We start from the raw sequence: 16,500 nt of genomic DNA, 5'->3' as shown, positions 1-16,500 counted from the left end.
TCGGCCGTCTTGAAGCCGGCTTATGCGGGAGTGCGGGGCTCGGGAGAACGGGGGGGACTCCGGAGAGTGGGGGGCGGGACTCGGGGGAGTGGGGCTCGGCCTGACCGGGGTGCTGCGCTCGGCTGGGCCATGTCAGTGCGTGGGGCAGCACGGAGCTCTGCGGAGCCATCACCGGCAGAGGGGAAAGGGTCTGCTGGCTACCCCCCATCCCTTTCTCCCCACCTCCCTTTCTCCCCCCTCCCTTCCCACCCCACAACCCCCTCCACCTCCCCCCCGCTCCCCCTCCCCCCACCCACACCCCCTACACCTCCCCCCGCACACCCCCCTCCGCCACACACCCCTCCCCCCTCCTCCCCTTCCCCCCTCCGCCCCTCCTCCCCTTCCCCCTCCCCCCTCTTCCCCCGTCCCCTCCCCTCCCCCCTTCCCCTTCCCCCCTCCCCCTCCCCTTCCACCCTCCACATTCCCCCCTTCCCCTTCCCCCTCCCCTTCATCTCCCCTTCCCACTCCCTCCCCTTTCCCCACTCCCCCTTCCACCTCCCTCCCCCTTTCCCCCTCCCCCCTCCACCCCATCGCCCCCCCTTCTCCTTCTCCCCCTCCCCCCAACCCCCTCACCCTCTCTCTTCCCCCCTCCCCATCCCCCCTCCCCCTCCCCACTCCCCCTCCCCCTCCCCTCCACCTCCCCCTCCCCCTCCCTCCCCATCCCCCCATCACTCTCTCTCTTCCCCCCATTCGCTCTCTCTCTTCCCCCCATTCGCTGTCTCTCTTTCCCCCAGTCGCTCTCTCTCTTCCCCCCAGTCGCTCTCTCTCTTCCCCCCAGTCGCTCTCTCTCTTCCCCCCAGTCGCTCTCTGCCTTCTTCCCATTCGTTCTCTCTCTTCGCCCCAGTCGCTCTCTCTCTTCTCCCCAGTCGCTCTCTCTCTTCCCCCCAGTCGCTCCCACTTTTCCCCCAGCCGCACTCTCTCTTCCCCCAGTCGCTCTCTCTCTTCCCCCCAGTCGCTCTCTCTCTTCCCCCCAGTCGCTCTCTCTCTTCCCCCCAGCTGCTCTCTCTCTTCCCCGCAGTCGCTCTCTCTCTTCCCCCCAGTCGCTCTCTCTCTTCCCCCCAGTCGCTCTCTCTCTTCCCGCTGTCGCCCTCTCTCTTCCCCCCAGTCGCTCTCTCTCTTCCCCCCCAGTCGCTCTCTATCTTCCCCCCCAGTCACTCTCTCTCTTCCCCCCCAGTCGCTCTCTCTCTTGCCCCCCAGGCGCTCTCACTCTCCCCCCCCCCAGTCGCTCTCTCTCTTCCCCTCCAGTCGCTCTCTCTCTTTCCCCCAGTCACGCTCTATCTTCCCCCCAGTCGCTCTCTCTCTCCCCCCCCCCAGTCGTTCTCTATCTTCCCTCCAGTCACTCTCTCTCATCCCCCCCAGTCGCTCTCTCTCTTGCCCCCCAGGCGCTCTCTCTCTTCCCCCCCCAGTCGTTCTCTCTCTTCCCCTCCAGTCACTCTCTCTCTTCCCCCAAGTCGCGCTCTCTCTTCCCCCCAGTCGCTCTCTCTCTCTTCCCCCCAGTCGCTCTCTCTCTTCCCCCCAGTCGCTCTCTTTCGTCCCCCCAGTCGCTCCCTCTCTCTCTTCCAACAACAACATGCCGTCAAAAATCCCTCGGCACTGCCGGCACTTCAGCTAGTAACTAATACACAGAGAAGTCAAGCAGTGAAAGGGTTTTTGTGGAAAGGCTTGTGGGGCTGTGGAATGCACTGGCTCAGAGAAGCACAAATAAAACAAGGTTTAAAAACCGTCAGCGTGTGGGAGGAATGGGAGAGGCAAATAACGAGCCACAGGTAAGATCACCTTAGAATCCATTGGCTCAGAATCTGCTTCAAATCCCCCTACTGTATTGAAACACATTTAATATCATATTCACACATTGATGTATTAGAGCCATGAGATTTAACGCTGTCGCTGATCTAAAATACCTGCGTTATGTATGTGAAATTCTCATTGCCGAGATTAAACAATCCGTGCAAGCTCAGTGATTCTTTGGTCTAGGGGTGTGGTTGTAGTTTTGGGAATTCGCATCAATTAAAATGCAAGAGGTACCGGGTTCAAATTCTGGACGTGCTCCAGCAATTTAATAGAACCACTTTCCTCGGCAGGAGACATTCCACAAGTCTTCAAATAATTAACGCCGGAAAATCAGCCTGTGTTCAGTATATCGTAAGAAAACGGCAATTTTATTCTTTAAAGCAGCAATTCAGTCCCAGAAGTGCCGAAGCTGTGAGGTCAATATGTAAATCCGTTTGCTTCCAGAAGCCTGCTCCACATTTTCCACATTCTCAATCTGGGAGCTCGGGCAGGACATGCGGTAAAGGGACTTTATTAAAGGTGGTTTCTACGGTTTGGAAACAGAAATACTGAAATAAAAAGGATTTTTGGATGACTCCTTTTGGATTATAATGTTAGATCGAGGTTGGTGAGAGGTTAAAGTCTCAGGACTGTTAATCCAGTTGGAAGATACGTAGCATGAAAATGTTATATTCCCCAAATTAAACCATATTTTCTCTCCCTGTTTTCTCAAATTCTCCCACTTTCTCAACCTAATATTTCACCCAGCTCTAATGGAAAGTTGATCGAATCGACAACACCTTCCTCCTTTCTCCCTTTCCTCCCGCCTTGCTTCATTCCCATCCTCCTTGTTCGCGGTTTCCTGCCTCATTGGACAATGAGCCTGACTTTGATGTTAATTCTGTAATCATAAGAACATAAGAACATAAGAAATAGGAGCAGGAGTAGGCCAATCGGCCCCTCGAGCCTGCTCCGCCATTCAATAAGATCATGGCTGATCTGATCCTAACTGCTAATCCACTATCACAGAACCAACTCCTGAATCTAACAGAATTAGACACCGAAATAGGAGCAGGATCAGGCTACACGGCCCCTGGGCCCGCTTTGCTACCCAGAGGGCCATGACCGATCCGAACCTAGATTCATGTCCAAATTCCTGCCCTTTCCCCGTAACCCTTAATTCCCTTTACTTCTAGGAAACTGTCTATTTCTGTTTTAAATTTATGTAATGATGTATCTTCTACAGCTTTTTGGGGCAGCATATTCCATGGACCTACCACCCTCTGAGTGAAGTAGTTCCTCCTGATCTCAGTTTTGAAAGAGCAGCCCCTTATTCTAAGACTATGCCCCCTAGTTCTAGTTTCACCCATCATCGGGAACATCTTCCCTGCATCCACCCGATCCAACCCCTTCACAATCTTATATGATCCAATAAGATCGACTCTCATTCTTCTGAACTCCAATGAGTAGAGTCCCCATCTACTCAACCTCTCCTCATATGTCCATCCCCTCATCCCCGGGATTAACCGAGTGAACCTTCTTTGTACTGACTCGAGAGCAAGTAATGTCCTTTCTTAAGTTTGGACATCAAAACTGTACGCAATATTCCAGGTGCGGCCTCACCAATACCTTGTACAACTGAAGCAATACCTCACTATTTTTATATTCTATCCCCCTAGCAATGAAAGCCAACATTCCATTGGCCTTCTTAATCACTTGCTGCACCTGCATACAAACCTTTTGAGTTTCGTGCACCAGGACCCGCAGATCCCTTTGTAATTCAGTACTTTCCAGTTTCTTGCCATTAAGATAATAACTTGCTCTACGATTTTTCCTGCCAAAGTGCATAACCTCACACTTTCCAGTATTGTATTCCATCTGCCAAATCTCTGCCCACTTACTTAGCCTGTCTATGTCCCCTTGCAGGTTTTTTACGTCCTCCTCCCTCACTACTTTCCCCCCCATCTTAGTATCATCTGCAAACTTTGATATGTTACACTCGGTCCCCTCCTCCAAATCGTTAATAAAGATTGTAAAGAGTTGGGGACCCAGCACTGACCCCTGCGGAACACCACTAGTTACTGATTGCCAGTCTGAGAATGAACCATTTATCCCAACTCTCTGCCTTCTGTTAGATAGCCATTCCTCTATCCATGCCAGAATATTACCCCCAATCCCGTAATTTTTTATCTTAAGCAATAATCTTTTGTGTGGCACCTTGTCAAATGCCTTTTGGAAGTCTAAATACACTACGTCCACTGGTTCCCCTTTATCCACCCTATATGTTACTTCCTCAAAGAACTCCAGCAAATTTGTCAAACATGACTTCCCCTTCATGAAACCATGCTGACTTTGTTCTATTAAATTATAATTATCCAAATGTCCTGTTACTGTCTCCTTAATAATGGACTCCAAAATTTTACCTACCACAGATGTTAGGCTTACCGGTCTATAGTTTCCAGCCTTCTGTCTACTGCCCTTTTTAAATAAGGGTGTTACATTAGCAGTTTTCCAGTCTGCCGGGACCATTGCCGAGTCCAGGGAGTTTTGGAAAATTATTACCAATGCATCCACAATCCCTACCGCCACTTCCCTCAAGACCCTAGGATGTAAGCCATCAGGTCCAGGTGATTTATCCACCTTGAGTCCCATTATTTTACCGAGTACCACTTCCTTAGTGATTTTGATCGTGTTTAGCTCCTCCCCCCCCCCTTTAGCCCCCTGTTTGTCCAATGTTGGGATATTCTTAGTGTCTTCTACTGTAAAGACTAATATAAAATATTCATTCAGTGTTTTTGCCATCTCCATATTTCCCACCATTAATTTCCCGGTCCCATCCTCTAAGGGACCAACATTTACTTTAGCCACCCTTTTTCTTTTTATATAACTATAAAAACTCTTACTATCTGTTTTTATATTTTTTGCTAATTTACTTTCATAATCTATCTTCCCTTTCTTAATCAATCTTTTTGTTATTTTTTGCTGTCTTTTAAAGTTTTCCCAATCCTCTATCCTCCCACTAGATTTGGCTACCTTATATGCCCTTGTTTTTAGTCGAATACTATCCTTAATTTCTTTACTTAGCCACGGATGGCTGTCTTTTCTTTTACACCCTTTTCTTCTCAGTGGAATATATTTTTTTTGATCGACATCTTATCAGTTCCAGTCTTAACCTCGCCTTTCTGCAGATTTATTAAAATCTATTTGATGGAAACTCTCCAACATATAGGGCCAGGAACTCGGTGCCCCACGGATGAGTATGCGCTGGGTATTCCCGCATAGCGCCAACGAATATGCCGGTTTCATCCATGCACTGCTCATGCACTGGAAACCGGAACTTCCATTCCCTTGAAGGAAGGGTTTCACAGGTCGAATGCGTGCACCGGAGGGGCAACGTGCACGCCTGGAACTTCGTTTTTTTTACAGGTTTCTCCTGGAGGGTAAGTCTCTTGCAGCTATGCGTTTAAAAAGCAGTCACAACGCCTGATTTTAACATGGTAAGTGGTGAATTAAATAAAACTATAACATTTTTTCCACAGGTTTATTATTTTTAAATACTTAAATGAAAGATAAGTTTATTTTTAGCCGCGTTAAAAACAGTAATTATTTTTTTCAAAATTTAAATTTTTGTTTAAAATAGTTATTTTATGTAATTTAAAGTTATTTTAAAAATGTGATGTTTTGTTAAAAAAAATTGAAGTTTTAATTAGGTCTTCCTTTACCCTTTTCTGCTGGTGATCCAGGTCAGAAAAGCTTTGGCCGTTCAAGAAAGCCTGGGACGTCCATGAGTAGAAAACACAGAGAGACAACACACAGAGACGGAGACATTGAGAGATGGCATCTAGCGGTATGATTGTCGCACAAAAGATCCTCTGATTTAAATGCGAGAGGCGAGGACCCAAATCCCGGATGAGCCCCCGCACTTTCGTCAAATATCCCGAATTCCCTTAGCTTGACGACATTGCAGAAAATTTAAAATAATTAGTGTGAAAAATTCAGCGTCAAGCTTGTGCCAAGTACACCATGAGAAACCCACGTATTTATTATTAGAAGCGGGAATTCAGCCCCAAATGTGAGGAAATTGTGAGGTAAATATGTAAATCCACATGTTTACGGAAGCCTGCTGCGCATTTTCCACATTGTCAATCTGGGAGAGTGAGCAGGAGATAGCTTCAAGTCTGCTGCTCACCCACAAAGCAGCACAAACTCACGGTTTCAGAAACAACTCATAGATGGAGAATGAAACATAAACACAACCAGAGAAACCTGCAATACCTGTAGCCCAGGGAAGATGCTTTGGCACCAAAGCAAAATACTGCTGATGCTGGAAAACTGAAATAAAACAGAAAATGCGGGAAATACTCAGGAAGTCAGTCAGCATCTGTGGAGAGAGAAACGGAGCTAACGTTTCAGGTCGATGACCTTTCATCGACATGAAAAGTTACCTCTCTTAAAATTCCGTGGCTCAGTTGGTTAAAGTGCCTGTTCAGTAAAGAGGAGTTTCTGGCTTGGACTCCCAGCTTTGTTTTATAATTTGTGAAATTAAGCAACAAAATAACTCTGTCTCTGGAAAATCACACTGACCAGAGCGTGGAAATATCAATTTTAATAAAATGACCTGCAATTTTTTCAATGATTCGTGCAAAACCTTAGATCTGAGGAGAGCTCATCGACCTGAATCGTTAACCCTGTGTTTCCCTCTCCACAGATGATCCCTGACCTGCGGCGTGTTTGCAGCATTTTCTGAATAATTTCATTTCCTGACTCTGCAGTATTTTGCTTTGCATTTTATTCTTTCATTAACAGAATCAAGAATGCGACAGAAGAATTGAACAGTGGAGTTTGCTGGACATTGGTGGTTCAGGGGTAGAGTTCAGGGGTAGAATTCTCGCCTGGCAATGCGGTGAGATCTGGGTTCGATTCCCGACAAATGCAAACTTTATATTCTAACTGAAGTATTTCAGTAATTAATTTAAGAAGTTTTAAGGAACACACTACAAAAAATGCAATTTTTTAAATATGTATCAAACTTTCCGTCATTCTTCAGTTGAGGAAGGTAAATCCATCCTCTCACATCCGTGGGACAAACCTCAGGCAAACGGCTCCGAGCTTCCTTAAGAATGTCTTCACTCAGAGGGTTGTGAATGTTTGGAATTCGTATGTTCGTACAGATAACCCGTGAGTTTGCACATCTTTTCGATTGTGCCAAAGTCTTAGTCACTGCATTGAAATCGGATCTATTTCGTGCACATTATTCTTTGCCTGATAGTTGCTGGTTTAACAGTTAAAACTGGACCTACTTTCGATCTGTCAATAAGTAACACTGAAGGGCTCCTTTAAAACTCTCATCCGTTATTGCAACACGGTGGGCCTGAGGAAACTAAGTGCCCACGTGGAACAGCTAATAAGTAGATAGCTTCCGGAAACACCAAATGTAACATTAGCTCTGGTAGAAATATCACACCGCAAAAGCATTAGTTACTTCAGGTGAGGCTCGAGCTCACAACCTCGGCATTTCCCGAGCCTGTACTGTCAGATAAGTATCGCACGCTAAATGATTGCGCCACTAGGACCACGCACTGTGAGTGCTACTCATCCGTGTTCATTTACTTGCATATTTCAGGTTGTTTTATCGTGCGGTGGGCTGGGGCACTGGTTTATGTTGTTTAATTGGGTAACATTGGCTGGGTTTATATGATAGACTGCAGCAGGAATTACTCTCATCTGTTCGCGAGCTGCTGAATTTAATAAAGGCTGCACGAGCTTCCTGACGTCATAAACATGGAACATTTTTACCCAACTCCATAGCAGCGATGGGCAGTGTACACTCTCTGAAGCTGCAATCGCTGGTTTCCGCCGGCAGCGGGTGCTTGGAGAGAACGGGACGGACAGGCGGCCTGAAAGTTGCTGCTGTCGCGGCCTCACTCACTCCGTGAGCTGGAGAACAGCAAACCAACACAATGGGTTTGTTGCCGGGCCTCAAATGCGGCTCCGAATTGTTGCTATTGACTGAGGCAGCGCTGCAGGATCCTGTAATGATCTCCCACACTGTCGGTATCTCTGTAGAGTTTGAGTGTGTACAGAACGGTGTAAAGAAAAGGAGAATACTGCGCGGCTGTTAATATATTTTATTGATCTCTACCTACAAGTGATGATTGAACCGGGGACCTGTTGTACTTGAGACGGAAGTTACACTTCAGAAACCGCTGCTCTCTAAATAATGAGAGGAACAGCCCAGAACAAGCAACTGTTCATCTGTAAATCTCTTATCCATACGACGATGGTTCCATTCCACGTCGAGGAATTAACTTTCAGAAAACTGTTTGTTTTATTAATTACACAAAACTCAATAAACTGTGTGAAAGGTTTGTTTTAATCGCCATTAATCAACCGCTAACTTTCTGTTTCCGACTCAGCGAAATACTCACATGGTTAACGAGTCATAGGCAAAACTTTAAAAAGATTTTGTGTTCTGCATGTGATGTATTTTCATCCGTTCTCATTTTACAGGCTATATATTAGGAGTTGGGTAAAAATGTTCAGTGCTTAGGACACCAGGAATCTGGTGCAGTCTTTGGTAAATTCACCAGCACGTGAATACATGAGAGTAACTCCTGCTGCATTCTAGCATATAACCCCAGCCAATGCTCCTCAATTAAACAACATTAAACAGTGCCCCTATGCTCCCGCACTATGAGACAACCTGAAATATGCAAGCAAATGAACACGGATAACTTCCACCAAGTGCTCGTGGCCCTAGTGGTGCAATCAGTTAGCGTGTGTTAGGTGAATGATACAGTTTCGGGAATTGCTCGAAGTTGTGAGTTCGAATTTCACCTAAAACAGCCAATACTTTTCTGATATTTCTACCAGAGCAGAAGGTAAAACTGGTCTTTCTGAAAACTAGCTATTGTTCGCTGTTCCACGTGGGCTTTTAGGTTCCTCAGGCCCACCGTGGTGCAATAACGGTTGAGAGTTTTAAAGGAGCTCTTCAGTATTGCTTATTGACAGGAGGTTAAGGTGGGGTCAGTTTTAACTGTTAAACCAGCAACTATCAGACAAAGAATAATACACAGGAATTAGATTCGAGTTCAATGCAGTGACTAAGCCTTTGACACAAACGAGAAGATGTATAAACTCACGGGTTATCTGTACAAGTTTCCTACATCATGTTGAACACAAACAACGATTCACCTGAACACGTTGTTCAGAATTATAACGTCGCAAGTTGCGTACAGAGAACCGCCCAAACCCCATCTCCACAATTATAGATTAATTTAACTGCCGAACTTCAACATTGATGGAGCGAGATCGTCCATACAGGATGTTCAATTACCATTGCCCTGATGGACAGTATCACACACATAATGGGCGTCAAACATCCGACAAAATCTCAGCTCAATTTCAGAGTAGGACCGAGGGTTTTCGTTATCTGGAGAGTACATCGGGCTCTCGGTGGCGCTCAACAACAATAAAAATAACAACTTGTATTTACATAGCGCCTTTAACGTAGCAATACGTCCCAAGACGTTGCACAGGAGTGTTGTAAGTCAAAAAATGTGAAACCGATCCACACAAGGATAAATTAGAGCAGTTGGTCAAAGAGATATGTTTCAAGGACCGTCTTAAAGGAGGAAGGTGGGGTAGCGAGGCGGAGAGGTTTAGGCAGGGAATTCCAGAGCTTAGGGCGGCAACAGAAGGCTCAGCCAGCAAAGATTGAGCGATTATAATCAGGGATCCTCAAGAGGGCAGAATTAGAGGAGCGCAGATATCTCGTGTGTTGTGGGGCTGTAGGAGATTACACAGATAGGGAGAGGCGAGGCCATGGAGAGATTTGAAAACAAGGATGAGAATTATGAAATCGAGGCACTGCTTAACCGGGAGCCAATGTAGGTCAGCGAGCACAGGAGTGATGGGCGAACGGGACTTGGAGCGAGTTGGGACACGGACAGCCGAGTTTTGGATGATCTCAAGTTTACGTAGGGTGGAATGTGGGAGGCCAGCCTGGAGTACGTTGGTACAGTCAAGTCTAGAGGTAACAAAGACATGGATGAGGGTTTCAGCAGCGCATGAGCAAAAGAAGGAGTGTATACAGGCGATGTTACGGAGGTGGAAGTAGGTGGCCATTGTTATGCCGCAGATATGTGGTCAGAAGCTCATTTCAAGGTCAGTTATGACACCAAGGTTGCGAACAGTGATGTTCAGCCTCAAAAAATTGTTAGGCAGAGGGATGGAGTCAGTTTCAAGGGAGCAGAGTTCGTGATGGTGACCGAAAACAATGGCATCATTCTTCGCTCCTGGAGGCTCTTCTGCAGCAAGTTCCAAATAATGTTTCTACCCGGGATCGAACCAGGGACATTTCGCGTGTAGAGGTGAACGTGATAATCACGACACTATGGAAACCTCTGCTCCGTTTATTATCGGCAATCAGATGACGTGTTCAGGGAAAGGGTGAATCGCTGAATTAGAGGGCGGGGATCCTGCACTGTTGTTGAGGTGGTCTGGCTGTTGCTGCTTCCACCTCTCGCACTCGGAGAACCTGAGCCGCAGTCTGCACTGACCTCACTCCTATAGATCCCAACTTTACTCCGTTCATTGTGGCGCAATGGTATCCCAGTCTGAAGCCAGTTAATGAAAGCTGCGTGTTCAAAATCATGCGCAGTTACAGAAACCGCTCCTAAATTGATAAAAAGGAACTGTTTACAAGCTGGGAAACTCAGTGTTTTTCAGAATTGTGCTCTTTTTCCGTTATTTCCCAGTTACATATTCAGGTTTTATTTGGCAATTTTTATTTTATATCGGAACAATATTTAAGGGAAGTTGCGTGTTGATTTTTTGTACAGCAACTCTGTCAGCCAGTGTGAGAAGTAAAACACAAACCGCCCAGCCTGGGGCTCGCACCCACTGGAGGTGAGTATTTGCGGCCATCAGCTCAGTTGGTTAGAGGCGGTGTTAATAACGCCTTTACAAAAAATTACTGAATATCAGGGGAATTTATTTTCAATAACATCCATTGCACATTTGCACTGGGGTGGAGTAACACATCTTTCTGTTTATTTGTGTTTCTTCGGTTTGCTGATAAACGTTTAACTGGCGGCCTGTTCCCGTTAATGGTCACAAGCAGAAACAGACAGACGGAGCGTGTCTGACCGCCCCGAGATGTGCAAAAGGCATCAGTTTAGAACAAATGCATCAAATCAAATGTTCACCCGGTACCGAGAGAGAAAAAACCAGAGAAAAGGGCAGAAGGTGATCGAGAAATAAAAACTAAATACAGAGGATATAAGTATGTCCCACTCTAGATGTCACTCAACCATCATAACAAAAACAGATGATCTGGTCATTGTCCCATTGCTGTTTGTGGGAGCTTGCTGTGCGCAATTGGCTGCCGCATTTCCGACAGTACAACAGTGACTCCACTTCTGTAAAGTGCTTTGAAGAGTTCGGTAGTCGTGACATGCAAAATAGAAATGCAAGGCTTTTTTTCTTTATTTATTCAAACCCAACCCTTCAGTTCCGGATAAAGATTTTCAGAGTAAATCGTTCAGTTCGAGATTCAGACCAAAGAAAGTGACAGGAAATACCATAAAATTGCCAAAACCAGAGATTGATTGAGGAACCTTTAGATCTTTTTCAGTCTAACACTCTCCCAACTGAGCTATTTCGGCCTCACAGCAAATTGCGCTTTATGTCATTCATTGGAAAAATATAACCTGGGATTGCACCAGAAGAAAAGGGCAAATAAAGAAATAATGACTGAGACGGCAAGGAAAGTAATTCAGAAAAGTAAAATTCGCTCTTTCCAACCGAGTCTGGTGAAGTGAGACTAATATTGTTGACTTGGAATATTTAGTGAACCGCTTGATATTGTTGACCATTGTGTAAGAAAGCGGATTGGATGGACAGAAGCGCTCTGAAAGGATGGCTGATCAGCTGTGGGTGGTAGCGAAATCTTACGGCTTCGTTTCCAGCGGCTCGTTTGCCTCGGGGTTTGATTCACACTCGGGGGGTTTCAGTGACTGATATGGGAGAGGTTCCCGGGTTCAAATGATGTCTTTGTACCGTTCCAGAAGGTCGGATTCTCTTTTCTCCAGAGAATGTTTGAGCTCCAGAGGACAGAATGCGCAGGGTTTGTCCACACAACACACGTGGACTAAAGAAAATATTGCCAGGAGGTGCGCAGATTGAAGCTGACATGTTAATTAATCACAATTCAAGCGGCCTCATTGGCGATTCTCAGTACTTCAAACATAGAAACATAGGAGATAGGAGCAGGAGTAGGCCAGTCGGCCCCTCGAGCCTCTTCCTCTATTTAATGAGATCGTGGCAGATCATCCAAATTCAGTACCCTGTCCATGCTTTCTCTCCATATCCCTTAATCCCTTTGGCCTGAAGAAATATATCTAACTGCTTGAAAATATTTAATGAATTGTCCGCAACTGCCTTCAGTGGTACAGAATTCCACAGGTTCACCATTCTCTGGGTGAAGAAATTCCTCCTCATCTCAGTCCTAAATGGCTTACCCCTTATCCTTATACTGTGACCACTGGTTCTATACTCCACCGCCATTGGGAATATCATTGCTGCATCTAGTCTGTCTAGTCCTGCTAGAATTTAAGAAGTTTCACTGAGATCCCCTCTCATTCTTCTAAATTCTAGCGAATATAAGCCTTGTCGACCCAATCTCTCTTCGTACATCATTCCTGCCATCCCAGGTATCAGTCTGGTGAATCTTCGCTGCATTTGCTCCATGGCTAGAAGATCCTTCCTCAGATAAGGTGACCAGAACTGCACAGAATACTCAAGGTGTGGTCTCACCAAGGCCCTGTACAACTGCAGCAAGACATCCTTGCACCTGTACTCGAAACCTCTCGCTCTCAAGGCCAACATACCATTTGCCTTCTTAACTGCCTGCTGCACCTGCATGCTTATCTTCAGCGACTGGTGCGCAAGGCACCCAGGTATCGCTGCACTTCCCCTTGTCCCAATATATTGCCGTTCAGATTATAACCTGTCTTTCTGTTTTTTCCACCAGAGTGGATAACCTCGCATTTATCCACATTACACTGTATCTGCCATGCATCTGCCCAATCACCCAACCTGTCCAAATCATACTGGAGTTTCTCTGCATCCTCCTCACAACACACATGCCCACCTTGCTTTGTGTCGTCTGCAAACTTGGAGATATTACATCTAGTTCCCTCGTCTAGATCATTAATATATATTGTGAATAGTTGGGGTCCTAGCACCGATCCCTGCAGTACACAACTAGTCACTGCCTGCCACGCGGAAAAAGACCCGGTTTTTCCAACTCTTTGCTTCCTGTCTGCCAACCAGTTCTCTATCCAAGTCAGTACCTTACCCCCAATCCCATGTACTTTAACTTTGCACGCTAATCTCTTGAAGGACATCAGTGAACTAGTTGTGGTTTTGCTGCAAAATATCGTCACCAAAACCTGACTAAACAACCACTCTGATGGGACTTGGTCCCACCACTTTTGAATGTTTTTTCCACTAATTAACTAGACGTCCAAGGCGATATCCAATGCACCATGGAACCCACTGTATGTTACAGCTCTGAATCCGTGAGTTTGTGCTTCTCTGTGGGTGACACGAGCCTTGAAGATAAGTTTAAATGATTTCCCTGTAAATTATTTCCAACTCCGTCTTTTCCCGAACTTTGTACAAATGAATAAATGAGAGGATCACACACTTCGCTCCGAGAATCTCGTCCGCTAAACTGTGAAAGGTGAGAGTGTTTATTGTGAGGGGTTTCCATTTATTGAGACACACATGTGATGTAAAAGTAGCAACAGGAGGCCTTATGATCTGGAGCGAGACGGGTTCCTGAAATCCAGTTGTGTCTTAAACATTTAGATTTTATTCTATATATGGTCATATTCTGAAACACCGCTTCACACATTCTGACTTCGTGACACATGAAGATTATCAAACCCCCACGAGCTCCCGCAGGGGGCTGAGGCAGCCATGAGAAGCATCATTTCCTGTCGCTTCTGCCGCCTGCTGCCAGTGATCTACAACAAATTCAATTGCAGGGGCAGGGCGCAAAGAATCATCAGGGAAAGAAGCATGGGCTCAAAATCCAAATTAGAGGGACAGGATCAGAGGGACAGTTAATGTTCTGGAGTGTGGAGTTCGGTCAGAACTGCAATCAAATAGGTTTAATAGAGAGAGAATCTATTTCCTCTGGTAGGAGGGTCCAGCACAATGGGGCGAAGCAGTAAAATTAGAGCTACCCCGTTCAGGGATGATGTAAGGAAGCGCTTCTTCACACAGAGGGCAGTGGACATCTGGAACTCTATTCCTGAAACAACTGTTCAGGCTGGGGTCAATTGCCAATTTCAAAATGAGATCGATAAATTTGTGTTCGGCGAGGATGTGAAGGTTTATGGAATCATCTCAGGTAGATGGAGTTCAGATGCAGATCTGCCATGATCTAATTGAATAGCGGAGCAGGCTCGAGGGCCTGAATGGCCACCTCCTGTTTCTATGTTTTATGACAGTAACAGGACAGAAACACCTACAGCTGCAAACATACGTCACATTTTATTCATATTTAACAGCAAAAATACCCGGGCCGTGCGCAACTGTGCTGTGGTCAGAAAAACTACGCGAAGCTGACGTGTGGCACTGTGATCACATCATGGTTAGTGTCCTGCATTGTGGCCGCAGTAACCTCGGTTCAAACCTAAATCACGTCACAGCTCGCTTTTTATCTGCTGTCCTCTGCGGCACCTGCTAATGGAACAGACTGATAAATCAAATCTTACGACATGAAAAAAGATGTTTTTTTGGAGGTGAAAACCTATTTACTCATTTAAAACCCCGCACTCTCACATGCCTGAGCCTGATACTCCGTAATGCAAACCCGCCTCTTCTCCCAGCTTTTTCTTCTTCCATAATCAGTAGCCATTCTTTACTTCCCTCCATCCATTTCATTGTCAGTTGCCTGCGGTATTACCTTAATCTAACATTCACTTTCATGCGCTTACGTGGTTTAGTTCTCTCTGCTACCACCGCTGTTCATGGAGGCACATGTCCCATTCGCACCAGTGTACAACCAGTCGATACATTTTGATCTGTCTGACCGCTTGACAGATAAGCGCTGCAAAAGCATGACTGGACTTTAGAAGGACAGCGGCGGATTGTTCACGAAATTTCCTTGGAGAATCTTGTGATATCTTGTTAACTGAAGAACTGGGTTTTGTTTTGATGCTGGCTGGCGCTTTTCCGAAAACTCTTGCAGTGCGTGAGCGACAGGCAGCGTTACCTAGCTGCCAATGGGGGTTTAAATGTGAACTACTGGCCCGCTGTTACGGTGCAGTTAGATCGGAACTGTTCCGTCTTAATCTTAAGATTTCTTTTGAAGTGTGTGATTGAAACAAATATAGGATACATGGAAAGAGTTGAAATGTCTTTGAATGCCCATGGCGCAAGGCCCTGTGTTCTTTATGTAGAGCGGGAGCAGGAATAAAGTTTTACAGAAATAAATGTACAGACTTGGTGCGAATCAGGAAACTGCGCTGGTCTAAGATCGATAAAAGTTTGAAATTAGATTCACTTCCAAAGGATAAAGTTAAACCTTTCTGCCAGCTGCCTCATCATTTGCTTTTTCAGTTGATATTTCAAGCGGTATAAGAACATAAGAACATAAGAAATTGGAGCAGGAGTAGGCCAGTCGGCCCTTCGAGCCTGCTCCGCCATTCAATGAGATCAGGCCTGATCTTCTGCCTGAACTCCATTCACCGGCCCTATCGCCATATCCCTTGATGCCCTTACTCGTCAGAAATCTATCAACTTCTATTTTGAATATACCCAATGACTGAGCCTCCACAGCCCCCTGGGGTAGAGAATTCCAAAGATTCACCACCCTCTGTGTAAAGAAATGTCTTCTCATCTCAGTCCTGAATGGCCTACCCTTTATCCTGAGACGGTGGCCACTGGTTCTAGACTCCTCAGCCTAGGGAATCAGCCACCCAGCATCCACCCTATCAAGCTCTGAAATAATTCTGTATGCTTCAATGAGATCCCCTCTCATTCTTCTGAATTCAAGAGAATTGAGTTCTAGTTTACTCCATCTCTTCTCATAGGACAGTCCCGCTATCCCAGGAATCAATCTCGTGAACCTTCATTGCACCCCCTCTATGGCAAGTATATCCTTCCTTCGGGAAGGAGACCAAAATTGTACACAGTACTCCAGGTGTGGCCTCACCAATGCCCTATATACTTGGAGTAAGACGTCTTTACTCCTATACACAAATCCTCTTGTAATGAAGGCCAGCATACCATTTCCCAACCTAATGGCTTGCTGCACCTACGCATTCACTTTCAGTGACTCATATACAAGGACACCCATGTCCCTTTGAGCATCTGCATTCCCCAATTTTTCACCATTTAGGAAATACTCTGCCTTTCTGTTTTTTCTACCGAAGTGGATAACTTCACATTTATCCACATCATATTCCATCTGCCATGTTCTCGCCCAGTCACTGAGCCTGTCCAGATCCCCTTGAAGCCTCTTCACATCCTCTTCACTACTGACACTGCCACCTAGCATTGTACCTTGAGCAAATTTGAAATGTTACATTTAGTCCCCTCATCTAAATCATTGATATAGATTGTGAATAGCTGGGGCCGAAGCACCGATCATTGAGTGACCCCACTAGTCAC

Source organism: Somniosus microcephalus, unplaced genomic scaffold (genome assembly GCF_052327205.1).
Source record: "Somniosus microcephalus isolate GS21.2 unplaced genomic scaffold, FLI_Smic_1.0 unresolved_chr1, whole genome shotgun sequence".
Classification (NCBI taxonomy): Eukaryota; Metazoa; Chordata; class Chondrichthyes; order Squaliformes; family Somniosidae; genus Somniosus; species Somniosus microcephalus.
This window is presented reverse-complemented; position numbering follows the sequence as displayed.